The sequence below is a fragment of the Anomaloglossus baeobatrachus genome (assembly GCF_048569485.1).
Source record: "Anomaloglossus baeobatrachus isolate aAnoBae1 chromosome 11 unlocalized genomic scaffold, aAnoBae1.hap1 SUPER_11_unloc_1, whole genome shotgun sequence".
In the NCBI taxonomy this organism is placed as follows: Eukaryota; Metazoa; Chordata; class Amphibia; order Anura; family Aromobatidae; genus Anomaloglossus; species Anomaloglossus baeobatrachus.
This window is the reverse complement of record NW_027441825.1, coordinates 1,074,961-1,099,154: the sequence shown is the minus strand read 5'-3', so window position 1 is coordinate 1,099,154 and position 24,194 is coordinate 1,074,961. Positions and strand designations below refer to the sequence as shown.

The window sequence follows — 24,194 nt, the reverse complement described above, 5'->3', positions numbered from 1 at the left end:
ATGGCACCTGCCTAGGTCCGCTCTTCTAGTGGTGCAAAAGAGACGAACAGCAGCGTAAGCCGCACAAAGCTCCTACCTCTGTTCGCTCCCCTAGTGTGTGAAGATACGAACAACTGCCAGACGCAGTATAAGGAACGTTACCCTAGCGGCAACGTCCACCTACGAGTAGAATCACAAGGCCCAGCCAGACCATGTGCCTCAGGCACCTGCCTATGTCCGCTCCCCTAAGAGGTAAGGATACGGACAGCAGCCGAAGCTGTAAGGTATAAGAACGCTACCCTGCCGGTAGCGCTCACCTAGCATAGACAGAGGAATGCCTAGAGGAACGCGCACAGAGCGTCTACTCATATGCATGAACCAAGAGGACTGAGCACCATGCGGCGTGTGTCAGGGTCTTATATAGACTCTGTGCCTCATCCAAGATGGAGGACACCAGAGCCAATCCGCTGCCAGAACGACAGGAGTGACGTCATGCTGGCCTATCACCGAGCAAGACGTCACAAGCACATGACCAGCGACCAATCGGCATAGAAGGTGTCAGAGACATGTGACCTCGTGTCAGCGATGATGTCACCCGCACATGTGCAATGGCTCCAAGATTGGACTTAGTCTCCGGCGCTCGCACATGTGCAGTAGCAAGAAATCTGGACTTAGTCTCCAGCGCTCGCACATGTGCAGTAGCAAGAAATCTGGACTTAGTCTCCAGCGCTCGCACATGTGCAGTAGCAAGAAATCTGGACTTAGTCTCCAGCGCTCGCACATGTGCAGTAGCAAGAAATCTGGACATAGTCTCCAGTGCTCGCAGCAACCGTAACAATAATCGTCTCCATGCTCCAAATCCATTTTAAAGCCATTTCAAAGGCATTTTGCGCATACATGAAATGAACACATTTTTCTCCAAAACTATAACACATGCAAGCTTGTCCTGTTTGGTGGAGATGATATTTAATAAAATAAGTAGAAATCCACTAAAAGTTTTGTTTGGTTATCTTGCAATCCCGAGATAATCGTCTCCATGCTCCAAATCCATTTTAAAGCCATTTTTAAGGCATTTCGCGCATACATGAAATGAACACATTTTTCTCCAAAACTATAACAGATGCAAGCTTGTCCTGTTTGGTGGAGATGATATTTAATAAAATAAGTAGAAATCCACTAAAAGTTTTGTTTGGTTATCTTGCAATCCCGAGATAATCGTCTCCATGCTCCAAATCCATTTTAAAGCCATTTTTAAGGCATTTCGCGCATACATGAAATGAACACATTTTTCTCCAAAACTATAACAGATGCAAGCTTGTCCTGTTTGGTGGAGATGATATTTAATAAAATAAGTAGAAATCCACTAAAAGTTTTGTTTGGTTATCTTGCAATCCCGAGATAATCGTCTCCATGCTCCAAATCCATTTTAAAGCCATTTTTAAGGCATTTCGCGCATACATGAAATGAACACATTTTTCTCCAAAACTATAACAGATGCAAGCTTGTCCTGTTTGGTGGAGATGATATTTAATAAAATAAGTAGAAATCCACTAAAAGTTTTGTTTGGTTATCTTGCAATCCCGAGATAATCGTCTCCATGCTCCAAATCCATTTTAAAGCCATTTTTAAGGCATTTCGCGCATACATGAAATGAACACATTTTTCTCCAAAACTATAACAGATGCAAGCTTGTCCTGTTTGGTGGAGATGATATTTAATAAAATAAGTAGAAATCCACTAAAAGTTTTGTTTGGTTATCTTGCAATCCCGAGATAATCGTCTCCATGCTCCAAATCCATTTTAAAGCCATTTTTAAGGCATTTCGCGCATACATGAAATGAACACATTTTTCTCCAAAACTATAACAGATGCAAGCTTGTCCTGTTTGGTGGAGATGATATTTAATAAAATAAGTAGAAATCCACTAAAAGTTTTGTTTGGTTATCTTGCAATCCCGAGATAATCGTCTCCATGCTCCAAATCCATTTTAAAGCCATTTCAAAGGCATTTTGCGCATACATGAAATGAACACATTTTTCTCCAAAACTATAACACATGCAAGCTTGTCCTGTTTGGTGGAGATGATATTTAATAAAATAAGTAGAAATCCACTAAAAGTTTTGTTTGGTTATCTTGCAATCCCGAGATAATCGTCTCCATGCTCCAAATCCATTTTAAAGCCATTTTTAAGGCATTTCGCGCATACATGAAATGAACACATTTTTCTCCAAAACTATAACAGATGCAAGCTTGTCCTGTTTGGTGGAGATGATATTTAATAAAATAAGTAGAAATCCACTAAAAGTTTTGTTTGGTTATCTTGCAATCCCGAGATAATCGTCTCCATGCTCCAAATCCATTTTAAAGCCATTTTTAAGGCATTTCGCGCATACATGAAATGAACACATTTTTCTCCAAAACTATAACAGATGCAAGCTTGTCCTGTTTGGTGGAGATGATATTTAATAAAATAAGTAGAAATCCACTAAAATTTTTGTTTGGTTATCTTGCAATCCCGAGATAATCGTCTCCATGCTCCAAATCCATTTTAAAGCCATTTTTAAGGCATTTCGCGCATACATGAAATGAACACATTTTTCTCCAAAACTATAACAGATGCAAGCTTGTCCTGTTTGGTGGAGATGATATTTAATAAAATAAGTAGAAATCCACTAAAAGTTTTGTTTGGTTATATTGCAATCCCGAGATAATCGTCTCCATGCTCCAAATCCATTTTAAAGCCATTTTTAACCCTTTAGTGACGGAGCTAATTTTCACCTTAATGACCAGACCAAATTTTGCACTTCTGACCAGTGTCACTTCATGAGGTTATAACTCTGGAACGCTTCAACGGATCCTGGTGATTCTGAGATTGTTTTTTCGTCACATATTGGACTTCATGTTAGTACCAAATTTAGGACAATATTTTTTGCGTTTATTTATGAAAAAAATTGAATATTGGCAAAAATTTTGAAAATTTAGCAATTTTCAACGTTTGAATTTTTATACCGTTAAACCAGAGATTTCTGTGACACAAAATAGTTAATAAATAACATTTCCCACTTGTCTACTTTATATAAGCACAATTTTGGAAACAAATTTTTTTTTCGTTAGGAAGTTAGAGGGGTTCAAAGTTTATCAGCGATTTCTCATTTTTACATCAAAATTTACAAAACCATTTTTTTAGGGACCACATCACATTTGAAGTGACTTTGAGAGGCCTAGATGACAGAAAATACCCAAAAGTGACACCATTCTAAAAACTGCACCCCCCAAAGTACTCAAAACCACATTCAAGAAGTTTATTAACCCTTCAGGTGCTTCACATGAACAAAAGCAATGTGGAATGAAAAAAAGCAAAAATTAAATTTTACCTAAAAATGTTGCTCTAACCCAAATTTATTCACTTTTAGAAGAAATAACACAACAAAATGGACCCCAAAACTTGTTCCCCACTTTCTTATGAGTGCGCCAATACCCCACATGTGGTCAGAAACCTCTGTTTGGACAAATGGGAGAGCTCGGAACAGAAGGAGCAATATTTGAATTTTGGAAAGCAAATTTGGCTGAAATAGATTGCGGGCACCATGTTGCATTTACAGGTCCGCTAAGGTACCTAAATAGAAGAAACCCCTTCCAAGTGACACCATTTTGGAAACTAGACCCCTCAAGGCTTCTATCTAGGGGTATAGTGAGCATTTTAGATCCACAGGTACTTCACAGATTTTGTTAACGTTACGTTGTCATATTGAAAATTTTAATAATTTTCTCAAAAATGTTGCTTTAGCATCAATTTTCTCACTTTTTCAAGAGGTAATTCCAAAAATTTGACCTCAAGGTTTGTTAACCACTTTTTTATGAGCGCGGTGATACCTCACTTGTGGTCTGAAACCTTTGTTTGGACAAATGGGAGGGCTTGGAACGAAAGGAGCAATATTTGAATTTTGGAAAGGAAATTTGGCTGAAAAAGATTGCAGGCACCATGTCGCATTTGGAGGTCCCCTAAGGTACCTAAACAGCAGAAACCCCGAACAAGTGACCCCATTTTGGAAACTAGGCCCCTCAAGGAATTTATCTAGATGTTTGGTGAGTACCCTGAACCCCCAGGTGCTTCACAGAAGTTTATAACGTTGAGCCATGAAAAAAAAAAAATAAAATTTTACCACAAAATTGTTATTTCAACCAGGTAGCTTTTTTTTTTACAAGAGTAAAAGGAAAAAATTCAGCATAACATTTATTGTGCAATTTCTCCTGAGTTTGGCGATACCTTATATGTGGTGGAAATCAACTGTTTGGGCGCATGGCAGGGCTCGGAAGGGAAGGAGTGCCATTTGACTGCAAAATTGGCTGGAATCAATAGCGGACGCCAGGTTGCATTTGGAGAGCCCCTGAGGTGCCTAAACAGTGGCGGTCCCCCACAAGTGACTCCATTCTGGAAACAAGACACCTCAAGGCTTTTATCTAGGTGTATATTGAGCAGTTTGAATCCACGAGTACTTCACAGAATTTGATAAGCTTAGGTTGCCATATTGAAAATTTTCATTTTTTTCACAAAAATGTTGCTTTAGCATCAAATTTCTCACTTTTTCAAGAGACAACAACAAACCGTGGACCCCACAGGTTGTTATCCAATGTCTTATGAGCACAGGGATACCCCATATGTGGCCAAAAACCTCTGTTTGGATAAATGGGAGGGCTTGGAATGGAGGGAGCACCATTTGAATTCTGGAAAAGTTAAAATAAATTGCGGGCACCATGTTACATTTGCAGGGCCCCTTGGGTACCTATACAGCAGAAACCCCCCACAAGTGACCCCATTTTGGAAACTGGATTTTATTCAGGAGTGTAGTAAGCATTTTGAATCCACAGGTACTTCACAAAAATGTTGCTGTAGCAACAAATGTCTCACTGTTAGGCTATGTGGCCATGATCCAGCGACACGGCGTCCAGTACACAGTGCCAGCCTTCCTGCAGAGATGTGAGTGTTGTCCACGGGAGAACGCAGCTGCCCATGCACAGGATTTGGGTTCAGGCCGCTGTGGAGCTCTATGCTACCTGCAGAGAACACTCTTGTCTCCGCAGCATAAATTGACATGCTGAGGCTCAGGAAGCTGCACCACAGGTCAGTGTATGCTGCGGAGAAAAGAAGCACAGAGGGCACGGGATTTCTAAAAATCCTTCCACTGTGCTTCTACTGTACAACGCAGCGTTATGGACGCAGGGAAAACACTCTGCGCCCAAAACGCTGCAAATCCTGATTGTGGGCACACAGCCTAAAATGCTACAATGGATGAATGGATAGATGTCAAACATATATAACGTCCCACCCCCCTGCATATTCTAAGCTGGCGCCCTTTAGTGCCTTTCATGTTGCAGTAAAGGGTGCCTAGCCTTGTATTTAGCCCCCCAAAAAATTAATAATTAAAATAAACGACGTGGGGTCCCCCCTATTTTTGATAGCCAGCTAGGGTAAAGCAGACAGCTGTAGCCTGCAAACCACAGCTGACAGCTTCACCTTGGCTGGTGATCAATTTGGAGGCCTCCCCAGGCGTTTTTTTAAAAAAAAAAAAACGTGGGGTCCCCCCAAATTTGATCACCAGCCAAGGTGAAGCGGACAGCTGGGGTCTGGTATTCTCAGGGTGGGAAGAGCCATGGTTATTGGACTCTTCCCAGCCTAAAAATAGCAGGCCGCAGCCGCCCCAGAAGTGGCGCATCCATTAGATGCGCCAATCCTGGCGCTTCGCCCCAGCTCATCCCGCGCCCTGGTGCGGTGGCAGACGGGGTAATATATGGGGTTGATACCAGCTGTAATGTCACCTGGCATCAAGCCCTGGGGTTAGTGATGTCACGGCATCTGAACAGATACCCGACATTACTAACCCAGTCAAGTAATAGAAAAAAAAAGACAAAAAAAAAATTTATTTGAAAAAAAAACTCCCCGAATCTCTGTCCCTCAGATGTGGTCAAATAAAAGGCCACTTCCTCCGACCCATGACAAAGCTAAGAGGTTGACTCTATCCCTCTGTAAGCTGTTGGCTACCGAAATGCTGCCTTTCCGCCTAGTGGACACACAGGATTTTAGAGACCTTATGTCTGTCGCTGTGCCCCAGTACCAGATGCCTAGTCGCCACTACTTCTCTAAGAAAGGTGTGCCCGCGCTACACCAGCATGTCGCACACAACATCACCGCTTCCTTGAGAAACTCTGTGTGTGAACGGGTGCATTTCACCACCGATACTTGGACCAGTAAGCATGGACAGGGACGTTACATGTCGCTGACTGGGCACTGGGTAACTATGGTGATAGATGGTGAAGGGTCTGCTGCACAAGTCTTGCCGTCCCCACGACTTGTGTGTCAATCCTCTGTCTGTCCAAGTTCCGCCACAGCTTCTGCATCCTCCACCTCATCTGGGTCCTCCACCTCCGCCCCAAGCCTGCCTGGTCAGGCCACCAGCGTTCTCACTGCGCAGAAGGAATCACGCACAAGTGGGCGGGGCCTGTTCTTCGTGTTTCCTAAGCTAGGAGTCAGGTCTCCTTGTGTCTCTGTGATATACTTACCTATCTCTCTTCTAGAGCCGCTCCTGCCTCGCCATCCGGTCCTGCCGATTCCCGAACCCCGAACGCTGACTATCTGCCATCCCGTCAGTCCGTACCATCTCTGATCCCTGTGGTGACCCGTCCTCTCGCTCCATCGGTTCCGGACTGTTGATGTGACGATTCATGGAAGAAGTTGTCAAACTGCTGAGGTTTTGACCTCTACTAAGAGAATCATGACAAATTTTACATATCACATGATTTGGGCGATCTTTTTCTATGTCAAAAAAGGACCAGGCTAGGCAAGGCTTAGAGGCCATGCGACCTGTTGATCCACCCCGAATAATGCTCATAGGCAGAGTGGTGGCTGAGGATGCAGTTGTAGACGTGCTACCAGTGCTCCGACTCTGTCCAGGAAGGCGCAAGGTAACTTCGTCGTCGGTTGCATCCTCCTCCACCGCCTCTGTTGACCTCCTCGAGTGCCTGACTGGGGGTTGACAGTAGGTGGGATCTAGAACTTCATCATCAATTGTTGTGTTTGCACTCCCCTCCCCCTCAGACCGAGCCTCTTCTTGCCCTGACCGAATATTTAAGTTGTCATCCCAATCGGGTATCTGCGTCTCATCTTTATCAGTATGTTCCTCATTGTCTATAACCACAGGTGTTACAGTTTGTGACAAAGGGTCAACATTATGCTCAGAAACTTGGTCCTCATGGCCTGAATCAGAGTCACAAAGGTTCTGGGCATCACTGCAGACCATTTCCTGTTCTGTACTCACTGTAGCTTGGGAGCAGACCTCTGATTCCCAGGCTATAGTGTGACTGAACAGCTCTGCAGACTCAGCCATCTCAGTTCCACCATACTGTGCAGGGCTGATGGAGACTTCAGAGCTGGGAGAAATCAAGTGTGATTGGGATGACAACTCAGAGGACTGGTGTTTTTTGGATGCGGTACTTGAAGTGGCTGAGAGGGCACTTGTTGGACCACTTGAGATCCATTCAAGCATTTTCCTTTTTTGCCCATCATCTACCTTTCTTCCTGTTGTTCGTGTCCGTAAAAAAGGGAGCACATCGGATTGTCCACGGTAAGTAGTAGACATCTTACTTTTGCTGGTAGATGGTCTATCTTCAGCAGATGATAATGGAGCTTTGCCACTTTCCCCACAGACAAAACCTTTTTTGCCTTTTCCACCACGCCTCTTCCCCTTTCCACCAGCATCTGTCATTTTGCCACTCATGTTGATTGCGACAAGATTGTGGACTGAAAATGTGGTAGTAAAAATTGAGAGGTGGTGAAGATTGCAGTGGTGGTCTAGCTTTATTAACAGCAGAATAATAAAGAATAAATATCCCTGACAATGCAACTTAGTTATAATGAGTTGGAGTGTGCAACGCAGGCAGATGCGCTCTGCAAATGTCTTGGCACTAGTGGGACTATAGCAAAGTCCAATAGCCACGTATAGGATGCCACTAGGTACACTGAGTGTTTGCTAGTATAATGGCTAAGTTAAAATTAGTTGGAGTGTGCAACGCAGGCAGATGCGCTCTGCAAATGTCTTGGCACTAGTGGGACTATAGCAAAGTCCAATAGCCACGTATAGGATGCCACTAGGTACACTGAGTGTTTGCTAGTATAATGGCTTACTTATAATTAGTTGGAGTGTGTAACGCAGGCAGATGCGCTCTGCAAATGTCTTGGCACTAGTGGGACTATAGCAAAGTCCAATAGCCACGTATAGGATGCCACTAGGTACACTGAGTGTTTGCTAGTATAATGGCTAAGTTAAAATTAGTTGGAGTGTGCAACGCAGGCAGATGCGCTCTGCAAATGTCTTGGGGTAAAGTCCTGAGCAGGTTGATAACCATTGGTTTGAGCATGGTAGGGTGTAGTGCGCATCTTCCTGCATCGGTAAAAGCTGCAGAAGTCCTTGAAGACTTCCGCTTCAAAGGCTGTGCCTTGATCTGTGAGGACTCTCTCTGAGTAGCCATGAGGTCTGCATAAGTGTGCTTGGAAGACCTTCGCTGCAGTATGGGCCATTAGATCTTTGACTTGTACCACAACCATAAATCTCGAGTAGTTGTCTACCATCGTAAGTGCATACGTGAGCTCGCCTCGATATTCTGCAACAAAACTCCCTTTTTCGATTTCAGTTTCAGCAAACACTCCTCTTCCTGTAGAAAATATTTATCATTACCTAAGACAGTCATTCTAATGCATGACAATATTAAGGCAATTTAGTTAAAACTTGTTTTAACTCACCTTTAAGGGGATTGATGTATTTCATGGTCAATCCAGGTTTGTCAGTGATGGCACTGACATAATGTATGGCGTCTTTTTCGGGCGTTATCCTTTGCCTTTTCATTGTGAAAATCCAGTTGCCTATATCAAAGCAAATTCTACTACTTGTAAAGTATGCAGAAAATGAAATGTAGAACATATAACATCAACTGCTTAGGAACGCATCATAGGTTAGTACTTAAAAGGATATTGTCATGTTCTAGTCATAATGCAAGCTGGACATTTTTCATGTTACCCTGTAATCGCCGGCCTGTTCTAATGCTCACAAGCCAAGATATAGGCTCAGCTGCTAAGGCTTCCCTCTGCCTTCTGAATGAAACTTGAATATGTCTGGGTCACTGTGTATATAGCAGGTGCTCAGAAAAAATAAGAGTCAATTCAATAGAAATAGCTCTGGCACACTATAGTGATCAATAACGTAAGAAAAGAACTCTTGGAATGCTGAAAATTCTTTATTTGTGCAAAAGGATAATTCATCCAACGTTTCGACCTTGTTTTTAGGTCTTTATCAAGGATAAAGTTATCTAAGATCATAAAGGGTTACAAAACCATATAAACACGTAATTAGTACATAGTACAACATAACAGTACAATATATTGCTACTTGAGAGTACAATGGGTCAAATGACCATGATGCACATACAAAAAAATTTTCCAAAGCCATAGTGAAAACATTTGTACTGAGGAAAGAAAATTTCCACATGACCTATCTGGAGAAACATTCTGGATCAAACAACCAAAAATAGTCAAGCAGGTAAATACACACCTATATGGATAACAGGATGATATGTGTTCAATTGTATAGCGTCATTGCCATTAAGGTACAAATGGAAAACTTGCAATCCTATATAGTGAAGGAAATGAACACATATCATATCAAAGAACACAGGAACATGGGTGTGAGAAAAACCTCAATGTTTATACTTTGTTCTTTATAATGGTGTGAACATGTATATGTCTCAGTACCTTATGCACTTGAGAATTCTAGTGAGTAGATCATGAAAGCCTATTTCAGAACTGGAATCGGTAAATAATTGTAGGTGGAATCTAAATGAAAAGATGGTACAAGTGTTATCATGACACGTGGGCTATAACACAATGGACCGTGTGACAAAGAAGAAAGGAGAGAAAGAAGAGGAAGAAAATGCAACTACCTGTAACATTACGTGATAGTCACTGGTAAGTATCACTTGACAATTCAAGTGAAAAAGGATTCCTTTATTAAAGGGTTCTCAGTCGCCTCAGGATCATGAAATACTAGGGTAAATGATATGAGAATGGGTAAGAAGCACCACTAAAGGAAATATGAGATGCAGGACATATATCTATAAACCCCTGAACTACATGATAGAAATAAAAAGAAGAAAAAAGAAAAAAAAGAAGAAAGAAGAAGAACACATAGAATGCGGAAAGAGAATGGGTACAACTACCTGAGTTACTGCAGGGAGGCCCCTGGTTGGTATTGTGAGGGTTAGTGGAATTCCTTCACTGAAGGGTTCTCAGTTGCCTCAGGTTCGTGAAAAATGCTATAGACAAATAATGCCCGGAGAAAAGGGGTTCATATACAGCGAATAATGGTAATACAAGGTACATGTGTCACATGTAATAGTATATATATATATATTGTACTAAGCTCTACACCAGAAATAGAAAGTAGTCCCTCTGCCTTCTGTCTAGGTGCCCTGAGTTATGTCCTGTAAACTGTCACAGGGACCCAGACACACATGTGTAGTAGGGGAATATCCCTGCTGAGATGCCAGTGCTAGAGCACTCGTTTGCTGTGGAGTTGAACGCTATGTGAGCAGTTCTTACCTTCAATGAGCAGAAGTCTCTTTTTTCAGATTTCAATATCTCTGTGGGTATCTGGCAGAAATATGGAATACTCTTTACTGCTAAGACCCTGTACACCACTCCCACTAAAGGGGGCTTTACACGCTGCGACATCGCTAATGCGGAGTCGTTGGGGTCACGGAATTTGTGACGCACATCCGGCCGCATTAGCGATGTTGCTGCGTGTGACACCGATGAGCGATTTTGCATCGCTGCAAAAACGTGCAAAATCGCTCATCGGTGACATGGGTCTCCATTCTCGATTATCGTTACTGCAGCAGTAACGATGTAGTTCGTCGCTCCTGCGGCAGCACACATCGCTCCGTGTGACACCGCAGAAACGAGGAACCTCTCCTTACCTGCCTCCCAGCCGCTATGATGAAGGAAGGAGGTGGGCGGGATGTTCCGGCCACTCATCTCCGCCCCTCCGCTGCTATTGGGCGGTCGCTCAGTGACGTCGCTGTGACGCCGCACGGACCGCCCCCTTAGAAAGGAGGCGGTTCGCCGGTCACAGCGACGTCGCCGGGCAGGTAAGTATGTGTGACGGGTCTGGTCGGTGTTATGCAGCATGGGCAGCGATTTGCCCGTGTCGCGCAACAGATGGGGGCGGGTATCCACACTAGCGATATCGGGACCGATATCGCAGTGTGTAAAGTAGCCTTTAATAAACTGTGTAAAGGATTTTAAGTAAAAATCCACAATAAACCAGCGCTAGATGGGTTTTTATAATTTTATTAATAGACCACAAATAAAAAATTTTTTGCTATCCTTGTTTCAAGACAGAGTATTTGATAATATACAATACACTGATTATTACTAAAACCAAGGACCACATAAAACAAGGACCACATAAAATAAAAAATGAAAGTAATGAGAATAAAATTCTTTTGTATAACCAATTAACTTCGAGGTGATACAATATTCACATTGATTTAGTTTTACCAGTCTAATGTAATGCCCCGGCCGGTGGCATATATTTTGTTTGGTTAATAATTTAGACTTATACAATGAAAGATGTACTATACCACCCCTGGCTAACTTACAAGTTTTAAGTTGTACAATATAAGTTTGCGACGTTATATTCATATATAGGAAGGCAAACAATATTGGCAATTTAGTGGCACCCACCATACGTAATCTTACAGCACCTAATAAGGGAGGATTATTTGGCCTGAAAGGTTTTTTTCCATGCAAAAGCTGTATAGTATGTAAGAATACAAAAAATATTTCACGGAAATCCTTCTTACAGGGGCAGTCAGAAGTCATGATTAGAGAATTTATTACATGTCAATCAAAGGGAGTAGTATATTGCATTCAATGTCCCTGTCAGAAAAAAATACATTGGGAGAACTATTAGACCCCTATGGAAAAGGGTGGGTGAGCACATTAGAAGTGTTAAAAATAAATGTACTAAGCACCCCCTATCCAGACATTATGTGTTAAAACATGGAGGGTCCTTTAAAGGATCCCAAGTATGGGGCGTACAAAAAATAACTAAGGATTGGAGAGGTGGCGATTTCATTAAAAAAATGTCACGAGCAGAAAGCCAATGGATTTTTGAATTGAACACCTTGAAACCATATGGACTCAATAATGATATAGAACTGTTTGCTTTTAATTAATTTATATTTTTATAGGTAGAGGAGTAATAGGTACTGATAATAATACGGAGAGAAGGAAAAAAAAAAAAAAAAAAAAAAGCGATTGTCATGGAGATATATGTGTATATATGCATAATATATATTAAAATTGGTGCTTCACTTGCCCAAGGTTGATGTAGATATAAGGGGCTTTTCATATTATAGCAAATTTATATTACACCTTTATGATGTCCTTTTGTTAAATTTATTGTTGAAAAAAAGCATATGCATATATACACATTGTCTTCCCAGTATATGATGATACAAGCAAGGCTATATATAGGTCTTTTTAGAAAAACCTTTAGAAAAATCTTTGCACATAATTATATTATATGGCTATTATGAACGGTCTTTCACAAATTGATATATGTAGTGGTCATTGAATGTTGGTTGAATTTAAACATTGTTTAATTTTATGCAAATTATAACCAATTAAATATATGCATAAATAGTGCTCTAGGCAACAGCTGAGTTATCCTTGAGGAAGGGGGCCGTTACACGCCCCCGAAACGCGCGTCGGATCAGGACTCTGTTTTTGCCTACCTCACCTGTGCGGTGATAACCTGCCAAGTAATCTCTCCCTCGTGTGGAATCAACCGGCTTCCACTGGACACGGTACGGATTGCCTGCTGGAGAGGTTGAGAGGTTACCGCTGACATTTCCTTTGTCTGCAACCAGGATACATTGGTACCTCCAGCGGTTCTGCATTGCTCGTTTGGAAGCGGATCGGAGCCTTGTGTGGTGCTAACCTGCCAAGCAACTTCCTCCTGTGTGGAATCAGTCAGCTGACACTGGATACGGTCTGGACTGCCCGCTGGAGAGGCTGAGTAGTTACCGCTGATCTTATTGTTGTCCGCAGCCAACATCTTGGTGCTTTCAGTGGCTTCGTACTGCTTGATTTCGAAAGTACATTTGGGAGAATACGGGACCGGCTGGTTTGTGGCCTTGTGAAGTGTTATAAAGGCTCTGTAAAGAGGGATGTCGGTAACCATACATCTCCCCCAGAGCCAGCACTAGTCGCGGCCACTGGCCTCAAAACGTCCGCTCTGGAAGTCTAACAGGTCAATCCTGTACATAGCGGTTCCAGCCTAATCAACGGAGAAATCCGGGGTGTTTTTTGCGGTCAAGTTGTTATGAGGTTTATTCCCCCAGGCCCTGGGGGCGAATATAACGTCGCAAACTTATATTGTACAACTTAAAACTTGTAAGTTAGCCATCTTAGTACATCTTTCATTGTATAAGTCTAAATTATTAACCAAACAAAATATATGCCACCGGCCGGGGCATTACATTAGACTGGTAAAACTAAATCAATGTGAATATTGTATCACCTCGAAGTTAATTGGTTATACAAAAGAATTTTATTCTCATTACTTTCATTTTTTATTTTATGTGGTCCTTGTTTTATGTGGTCCTTGGTTTTAGTAATAATCAGTGTATTGTATATTATCAAATACTCTGTCTTGAAACAAGGATAGCAAAAAATTTTTTATTTGTGGTCTATTAATAAAATTATAAAAACCCATCTAGCGCTGGTTTATTGTGGATTTTTACTTAAAATCCTTTACACAGTTTATTAAAGGCTACTTTACACACTGCGATATCGGTCCCGATATCGCTAGTGTGGATACCCGCCCCCATCTGTTGCGCGACACGGGCAAATCGCTGCCCATGCTGCACAACACCGACCAGACCCGTCACACATACTTACCTGCCCGGCGACGTCGCTGTGACCGGCGAACCGCCTCCTTTCTAAGGGGGCGGTCCGTGCGGCGTCACAGCGACGTCACTGAGCGACCGCCCAATAGCAGCGGAGGGGCGGAGATGAGTGGCCGGAACATCCCGCCCACCTCCTTCCTTCCTCATAGCGGCTGGGAGGCAGGTAAGGAGAGGTTCCTCGTTTCTGCGGTGTCACACGGAGCGATGTGTGCTGCCGCAGGAGCGACGAACTACATCGTTACTGCTGCAGTAACGATAATCGAGAATGGAGACCCATGTCACCGATGAGCGATTTTGCACGTTTTTGCAGCGATGCAAAATCGCTCATCGGTGTCACACGCAGCAACATCGCTAATGCGGCCGGATGTGCGTCACAAATTCCGTGACCCCAACGACTCCGCATTAGCGATGTCGCAGCGTGTAAAGCCCCCTTTAGTGGGAGTGGTGTACAGGGTCTTAGCAGTAAAGAGTATTCCATATTTCTGCCAGATACCCACAGAGATATTGAAATCTGAAAAAAGAGACTTCTGCTCATTGAAGGTAAGAACTGCTCACATAGCGTTCAACTCCACAGCAAACGAGTGCTCTAGCACTGGCATCTCAGCAGGGATATTCCCCTACTACACATGTGTGTCTGGGTCCCTGTGACAGTTTACAGGACATAACTCAGGGCACCTAGACAGAAGGCAGAGGGACTACTTTCTATTTCTGGTGTAGAGCTTAGTACAATATATATATATATACTATTACATGTGACACATGTACCTTGTATTACCATTATTCGCTGTATATGAACCCCTTTTCTCCGGGCATTATTTGTCTATAGCATTTTTCACGAACCTGAGGCAACTGAGAACCCTTCAGTGAAGGAATTCCACTAACCCTCACAATACCAACCAGGGGCCTCCCTGCAGTAACTCAGGTAGTTGTACCCATTCTCTTTCCGCATTCTATGTGTTCTTCTTCTTTCTTCTTTTTTTTCTTTTTTCTTCTTTTTATTTCTATCATGTAGTTCAGGGGTTTATAGATATATGTCCTGCATCTCATATTTCCTTTAGTGGTGCTTCTTACCCATTCTCATATCATTTACCCTAGTATTTCATGATCCTGAGGCGACTGAGAACCCTTTAATAAAGGAATCCTTTTTCACTTGAATTGTCAAGTGATACTTACCAGTGACTATCACGTAATGTTACAGGTAGTTGCATTTTCTTCCTCTTCTTTCTCTCCTTTCTTCTTTGTCACACGGTCCATTGTGTTATAGCCCACGTGTCATGATAACACTTGTACCATCTTTTCATTTAGATTCCACCTACAATTATTTACCGATTCCAGTTCTGAAATAGGCTTTCATGATCTACTCACTAGAATTCTCAAGTGCATAAGGTACTGAGACATATACATGTTCACACCATTATAAAGAACAAAGTATAAACATTGAGGTTTTTCTCACACCCATGTTCCTGTGTTCTTTGATATGATATGTGTTCATTTCCTTCACTATATAGGATTGCAAGTTTTCCATTTGTACCTTAATGGCAATGACGCTATACAATTGAACACATATCATCCTGTTATCCATATAGGTGTGTATTTACCTGCTTGACTATTTTTGGTTGTTTGATCCAGAATGTTTCTCCAGATAGGTCATGTGGAAATTTTCTTTCCTCAGTACAAATGTTTTCACTATGGCTTTGGAAAATTTTTTTGTATGTGCATCATGGTCATTTGACCCATTGTACTCTCAAGTAGCAATATATTGTACTGTTATGTTGTACTATGTACTAATTACGTGTTTATATGGTTTTGTAACCCTTTATGATCTTAGATAACTTTATCCTTGATAAAGACCTAAAAACAAGGTCGAAACGTTGGATGAATTATCCTTTTGCACAAATAAAGAATTTTCAGCATTCCAAGAGTTCTTTTCTTACGTTATTGATCACTATAGTGTGCCAGAGCTATTTCTATTGAATTGACTCTTATTTTTTCTGAGCACCTGCTATATACACAGTGACCCAGACATATTCAAGTTTCATTCAGAAGGCAGAGGGAAGCCTTAGCAGCTGAGCCTATATCTTGGCTTGTGAGCATTAGAACAGGCCGGCGATTACAGGGTAACATGAAAAATGTCCAGCTTGCATTATGACTAGAACATGACAATATCCTTTTAAGTACTAACCTATGATGCGTTCCTAAGCAGTTGATGTTATATGTTCTACATTTCATTTTCTGCATACTTTACAAGTAGTAGAATTTGCTTTGATATAGGCAACTGGATTTTCACAATGAAAAGGCAAAGGATAACGCCCGAAAAAGACGCCATACATTATGTCAGTGCCATCACTGACAAACCTGGATTGACCATGAAATACATCAATCCCCTTAAAGGTGAGTTAAAACAAGTTTTAACTAAATTGCCTTAATATTGTCATGCATTAGAATGACTGTCTTAGGTAATGATAAATATTTTCTACAGGAAGAGGAGTGTTTGCTGAAACTGAAATCGAAAAAGGGAGTTTTGTTGCAGAATATCGAGGCGAGCTCACGTATGCACTTACGATGGTAGACAACTACTCGAGATTTATGGTTGTGGTACAAGTCAAAGATCTAATGGCCCATACTGCAGCGAAGGTCTTCCAAGCACACTTATGCAGACCTCATGGCTACTCAGAGAGAGTCCTCACAGATCAAGGCACAGCCTTTGAAGCGGAAATCTTCAAGGACTTCTGCAGCTTTTACCGATGCAGGAAGATGCGCACTACACCCTACCATGCTCAAACCAATGGTTATCAACCTGCTCAGGACTTTACCCCATATTCCAGATGTGGCCTTACAAGTGATTTATAGAGGGGTAACAATACGTTGGGATCACCGGATCTAATCTCCCTTTTTATACACCCTAAAATCTTGTTTGCTTTAGAATAAACAATAACATCATAAAGGTATAGCAGTACCGTTTCAAAGTTTCGGTGTCCCAAGCAGCATTCCATCAGCCTCTGGAAGGTTCCTGGCAAATTGCACAGCTCGAAGGGCATGCTTTTGAACTCGCAGAGACCCATCGGGGTGGCAAAGGCGGTCTTCTCCCGGTCTGCCTCAGCAACGGACACTTGCCAATAGCGACTAGTGAGATCAAGGGTAGAAAAATAATTTGCAGTTCTCAATGCAGCTAGCTATTCCTCAATACAGGGGAGTGGTGCTGTCCTTCTTCTTTAACAGGACCAACGGAGCTGCCCAGAGGCTACAACTGTCACGGATAACCCCAGCCTCCTTCATGTTGCTCAACATGTCCTTGGTACACTGGTAATGTGCAGGTAGTTTTGGCTTATATCTCTCTTTGATGGGTGGGTGTGCACTTGTGGGGATGTAGTGTTTGACCCCTTTTATTCTTCAAAAGTCTAGCGGATGTTTGCTGAAGACTTGCTCGTATTCTTGCACTAGCCTGTAGACCCCCTTCTTGTGATGTGAAGGTGTGGAGTCAGTGCCTACGTGTAATTCCTTACACCACTCCTCTGGCTGACTTGGTGAGCTGTCACTGAATTGGTGGGCTGAAGCAATGGTGGATGCTGCTGTTTGGATAGCATGTGTATCTACTGAGAACAGCTTATCAATGGTGGCAAATCGGAGCAGCTTAATCTCTTGCTCTCCGCAGTTCAACACTCTATGGGCACTCTTCCCTTCCATATTAATGAATAAAACTATGATGTAAATAGCATATAGATACCCCACAAATGCAGATAAAAGTAGGTTATGGGAAAAGGGGGAAGAGAGAAACAGGAAAATAGTGGAATAAAGTATACCTTCCAGGTGGGAGAGGAAATGGCAGCACAGCCAGTGGAGGTGAAGCAAGGGGAGCCTGCAACTAAAGAGTTGAGAGCGTTATCACATGGTGACTGAGCCTGATTGTAACGGGAGCATAGAGGTGCCGATCCTGTCTTACCTGCGTTGGTGTAGAAGTGGGTGTCCTGTGGTGGAGTCAGCTATGTGCAGTGGTGGCCGTGGGTTCTTTTATGTGCGACCGTAGTAATAGCTGCGCCCACTTCCTGTATGGGAGTGGAATGCAGTGAGGGTAATGGAACGCACGCCTGCGCATTTGTGTTTAACGTCGCGCATGTGCAGAACGGAGAAAAGGCTGCGCTCACTTCCTAATGAAAGGGAGTGAGACGCATCTGGGAAGGGAAGGGAAAAGATTAGGGTTTGGGGATGATGAAAGGGCTTTCTACGGGCAAGGATGGCAAAGGGTGGCAGTGACGGAAAGTCAGGCAGCCTGTCCTGTCCTGTCCGTCCGTCTTTTTGTATCATGAATTGGAAAGACTGCAAGGGGGAGGGGAGGTGCTTGTGTCCAAAAGGAGGAGTTATTCAGATTCATTGCAGTGGGCGGCGGCTGCAAAAAGCACCATTCTTCTTGTTTTTGCTCTGCAAAACAGCCTTTTCAAGGGTTGGCTTGGGTGACAAAATGTCTTCTGTAGGCGTGGGTTTGTCTCCCTCTCCCTAAGATGTGTCCGGTATAGGCCAGGGTGCCACTCAAGGCCGTAACCAATTCGGGTTATAGCTTCTCGGCCTTTTGGCTAAGATCAAGTGTAGTTTCGGAGGACGCTACCTTGGTCGGTACTGGAAGGTGCCTGGGATTGCACGTCTGCCGGCCTTGAGGAAGTGTGTGCGCCTTCTGGTGACACATAGCCCTCTTGTGCCTGGACGGTTCCCAGGCAACGGGAGGCGATCACCTTTGTTATTTTGAAGTCCTACTGATAAACAGAAAAAAAAAAAAATTAAATCTGTTCTTATCAGTTTAATATCTGATACGTCCCCTCTCTGGGGACCATATATTAAATGGATTTTTAGAACAAGGAGATGGAAAAAATCTTGCTCTGTCCACTGCACGCATTGACCTGGTATTGCAGTACCTCCAGGACCGGTGCACCCCTTCTTAACCCAGTTTCCAAAAGCAGAACTCAATTCACCTGATTCAAATGAGCCCCATTAGTGAATTGAAAGAAAGCAAAAACTTTATATGCACCTCAATTTGGCCAATTCACTTTTCACACTTTCACCCTTTTTTTTATCTTTCACACCTTTTACTTGCTTTATTGATGCAAAAAGCTGTGCCAAATAGCAAACTCATCTCCACTCAACTTGACCAACTCTGCTATGTCCCGTGCAGTATCTTATTCTCAGTCTTATCTAGATCATTTGCAATTGAATAGAATAGATCCCTTTTGGCTGCTTATGACTGTGTAAAATATGTAGTTTTACTGGGCTGGGATGAGAGAATCCATTGAAGCATGGTGTAGGGATTGTGGTTCCTGTGTGCTAAGAAGAGAGGCTGGCACCAGCCAGAAAGCCCCATTGCAGCCAATAATCACTTAATAACTTTTTCAACTTGTCATCATATGGGAGGCCTTCCATTCCTTGTAGTAGTCTAGTTGCCCACCTTTGAACTGACTCTAACTTCTGAATGTCCTTTTTAAAATGTGGAGCCCAAAACTGGTTCCCATATTCCAGATGTAGCCTTACAAGTGATTTATAGAGGTGTAACAATACGTTGGGATCACGGGATATAATCTCCCTTTTTATACACCCTAAAATCTTGTCCCAAGCAGCATTCCATCAGCCTCTGGAAGGTTCCTGGCGCATTGCACAGCTCGAAGGGCATGCTTTTGAACTCGCAGAGACCCATAGGGGTGGCGAAGGCGGTCTTCTCCCGGTCTGCCTCAGCAACGGACACTTGCCAATAGTGACTAGTGAGATCAAGGGTAGAAAAATAATTTGCAGTTCTCAATGCAGCTAGCGATTCCTCAATACGGGGAGTGGTGCCGTCCTTCTTTTTTAACAGGATCAACAGAGCTGCCCAAAGGCTACAACTGTCACGGATAACCCCAGCCGCCTTCATGTTGCTCAACATGTCCTTGGTACACTGGCAATGTGAAGGTGGTATTGGCTTATAGCTCTCTTTGATGGGTGGGTGTGCACCTGTGGGGATGTGGTGTTGGACCCCTTTTATTCCCCCAAAATCTAGCGGGCTTCCCACCGGTAACCCGCTCCCCAGCTTGGATGGATGCTGAGGGAGCCCCTTTTGCCCGCAGGCTCTGGCCCTGGGAACTGTAGCCTTGGCGGTGACTGTGCTTCCCTCTACGGTGTGAGCTGTTGCCTTCAATCGGGTCTTGACTGCTGGGAAACCCTGGAGGTTCCTGTCGCTAACGGATTTGACTGGTTTTACGGCGACTCCTAGCCTGGTCGGGGTCCGTAGGCCCTGCCGGATGGTGCTGGCTTAAAAAAACGGTAAAACATGTAAAAGCATCATAAACATTTTACAACGGTACAGCTTCCGCTCTTCTCCCACCCAAACAACCTGGCCCTGATGCTGCCCCTAAGAAGCGGGCAGCACCCCTTGACCCCAGTCCAGCACCAAGTTGCCCGAGCGGGTTCTGTCTCTTTCAGGGGGCCCACGTCCAAGGGGACCCCTGAACCCCCGGAGGATCGCCACCGGTTACGGTAGTGGCGGGCCTAGGCCATCCCTTTCCTCCAGGCCCATCCTCCCAAATCAGCCTCTCCGGAGGCGGTAACGGTGTCAAGCCAACAAACATTTTTATTTACATTGCACTAAGTTTGTGGTTGCCCTGCAAGTTCTCGGGCTTGTCCGTAAGCAGTTCCTTACGCAATGGTTGCACAGTCCCTACGGGGACAACAGTTGCCGGCAACGGCCGGTTTAATCACGGTTCAATCAGGTAAACTTCTTTGGTTGATCATCTTTACTTATCATTTAAAACTTTCAAACTGGTACACTCAACACATAAAGCCCCCCCCTTTTAAAGAGTAGTTTCCCTGTACCTAAGTGGGGGTCTACCTAGGTTGGGGCGAGTGGACCTTCGGGGTCCGGTGTCAGTGGTGACAGGCAGTGGGGCAGAGGGAACAGTCAGTTCCTCCTCCCTGCTATCATGTGGGGCAGGCGGAGGCGTAGGGGAGCTGGGTACAGGTACATCCCTGGGCACTGGCTCGCGGTTAACCGTTTCCATCATTTCTTCATCCACGGGTTGTGGGAACAGTATCACTGGAAGGATCACCGCACCGTTCTGTGTAGGCCAGTCTGCTGGAAAATCACCCATCATGGTGTGGATTACCTCTTTTTCCTTCTCCACTGGACTGGGAACTGGAGCCTCATCCGCTACTCTCAATGCTGGTGGGCACTTCTTCAGGTGGTCTCGGGAAACCGTGGCCAAAGTCCCCCCCTGGTCACGGCTGATCTGGTAGGCCTTCCCATTCTCCCATCCTGTGGGCTGGACTACATACGGGGTTTTTTCCCATTGATCATCCAGCTTGTGGGCCCTTCTTTTCCGCTTCAGCACTACATCCCCAGGTTGGAAGGAACCGGCAGGCGCCTTCTTGTTGAAGCACTGCTCCTGTTGTCCCCGACTCCGGCACAAGTTCTTTTCAACATACTCCTGGACCTGTCGGTACTGTGTCCTCCGCCGAGTGTCCCATTCAGCTGTCGACAGGAGTGCTTCTGAAGCTTCCAAGCCCATTTCCAGATCCACTGGTAGCCGGCCGGGACGAGCTCTCATCAGGTATGCTGGAGTGCATTTCGTAGAGCTGGAAGGGATGTTGTTGTACATATCGACCAGGTCAGGTAGCTTCTCCAGCCACAGGTTCCGCTCTTCCAGTGGTAACGTCTTGAGGAGGCCCAGGACCAAGTGGTTCATCTTTTCACAAATGCCATTGGTTTGGGCGTGGTAAGGCGTGGTCCGGATTTTCTTGCAGCCGTACAACTGGCAGAATTCCTGGAATACCTCTGCTTCAAAGGCCGGACCCTGGTCGGTAAGCACCCTCTCCGGGTACCAATGCGGTCAACAGAAATAAGCCTGGAAAGCCTTAGCAGCGGTGCGGCCGGTTAAGTCCTTAACTGGGACAACCACCAGGAACCTCGAGTAGTGGTCTACGATGGTCAGAGCGTAGGTGTACCCACTTCGGCTGGGGGTGAGCTTTACATGGTCAAGGGCAACCAGCTCCAGCGGTTGGTGTGTAATGATCGGGTGTAGGGGTGCCTTCTGGCTGGCCTCGTCCTTCCTTCTCAATGCGCAAGGGCCACATTCTCGGCACCAGGCCTCCACAGATTCCCGCATTCCACTCCAATAGAACCGCTCTCTTAACAACATCTCTAGCTTCTTCCACCCGAAGTGCACTGCACCATCATGGTATGCTTGCAGGACGGTGGGCACGTTAGCCTGGGGAATCACCAGCTGGCGGATCTTCTCGTGAGTCTTTGGATTAATCAGCTCGCGATACAACTTCCCCTGGTGTAGGTATAGCCGGGTCCGTTCTTGCCACAGACGTTGGGCTTCGGCAGGGGCAGCAGGGTCTATCCCAGCAGAACCCTGTTCCACTAGAGTCTTGACCAGGCGGACAGCAGGTGCCTGGTCCTGAGCTTCCTGCCAGTCCTGTCGGGGCAGCGGATCCAGGTTCACCCGTTGTTGGTAGACGTGCACCTTCTCAGTGAATGGCCGGTGAAATGCAGGCAACTCGATCTCTTCAAGGTCATCATCCTCTGGCCCCTCTTCCGACAGGTGGGGCATCCGGGAGAGTGCATTGGCATTGACGTTGGTACGGCCGGCCCGGTACTTGATGGTGAAATCGTAGTTGGCTAACCTGGTCACCCACCGCTGCTCCAACGCGCCCAGCTTGGCCGTATCTAGATGGGTCAGCAGGTTATTGTCTGTGTACGCGGTGAACTTGGCTGCTGCCAGGTAATGGCGGAACCGCTCGGTGATAGCCCACACCAGTGCCAAGAGCTCAAGCTTGAAGGAGATGTAGTTCTCAGGGTTCCTCTCAGTCGGTCGGAGTTTTCGGCTAGCATAAGCTATTACCTTTTCCCTTCTGTCTTGGACCTGGGATAGAACAGCCCCCAAGCCCACATTGCTGGCGTCGGTGTAGAGGATGAATGGGCGGCTGTAGTCAGGGTACGCTAGGATTTCCTCTCCGGTCAGGGCTGTTCTCAGCTGGCGGAAGGATTCCTCATGCTTTTCTTCCCACACCAATGGGGCTACTAGGGATCTACCACCCTTGGTCTGTCCTACGAGGAGGTCTTGCATGGGGGCAGCCATCTTTGTGTACCCCTTAATGAAGCGACGGTAATATCCCACCAGGCCCAGAAACTGCCTCACTTCCCTCACTGTGGTCGGTCTCGGCCAGTCATCATAGTATCATAGTTTTAAGGTTGAAGGGAGACTCTAAGTCCATCTAGTTCAACCCGTAGCCTAACATGTTGATCCAGAGGAAGGCAAAAAACCCCAATGTGGCAAACAAGTTCCAATGGGGAAAAAATTTCCTTCCTGACTCCACATCCAGCAATCAGACTAGTTCCCTGGATCAATACCCTGTCATAAAATCTAATATACATAACTGGTTATATTAAATTTTTCAAGAAAGGCATCCAGGCTCTGCTTAAATGTTAGTAGTGAATCACTCATTACAACATCATGCGGCAGAGAATTCCATAGTCTCACTGCTCGTACAGTAAAGAATCCTCGTCTGTGATTATGATTAAACCTTCTTTCCTCAAGACGTAGCGGATGCCCCCGTGTTCCAGTCGCAGGCCTAGGTGTAAATAGATCTTTGGAAAGGTCTCTGTACTGTCCCCTCATATATTTATACATTGTGATTAGATCTCCCCTAAGCCTTCGTTTTTCCAGACTAAATAACCCCAAGTTTAATAACCTGTCTTCGTATTGCATCCCCCCCATTCCTCTAATAATCTTGGTCGCTCTTCTTTGCACCCTCTCCAGTTCAGCTATGTCCTTCTTATATATCGGTGACCAGAATTGTACACAGTATTCTACGTGCGGTCGCACTAGTGACTTGTACAGAGGTAGAACTATATTTTTTTCATGAACAGTTATACCTCTTTTAATACATCCCATTATTTTATTAGCCCTGGCAGCAGCTGCCTGACACTGTCCACTAAAGTGAAGTTTACCATCCACCCATACACCCAAGTCTTTTTCTGTGTCTGTTTTACCCAGTGTTCTACAATTAAGTACATAATCATAAATGTTATTTCCTCTACCCAAGTGCATGACCTTACATTTATCTACATTAAACTTCAATTGCCACTTCTCAGCCCAATCCTCCAATTTACATAAATCTCCCTGTAATATAAAATTATCCTCTCTGTATTGATTACCCTGCAGAGTTTAGTATCA

The 24,194-nt window shown here is 44.4% G+C and overlaps 1 pseudogene; it reads left to right on the top strand.

The window, feature by feature from the left end:
* The first annotated feature begins 18,720 nt into the window (after positions 1 to 18,720).
* Positions 18,721 to 18,927, top strand: LOC142260376 (U2 spliceosomal RNA; annotated as a pseudogene).
* Positions 18,928 to 24,194: the final 5,267 nt, after the last annotated feature.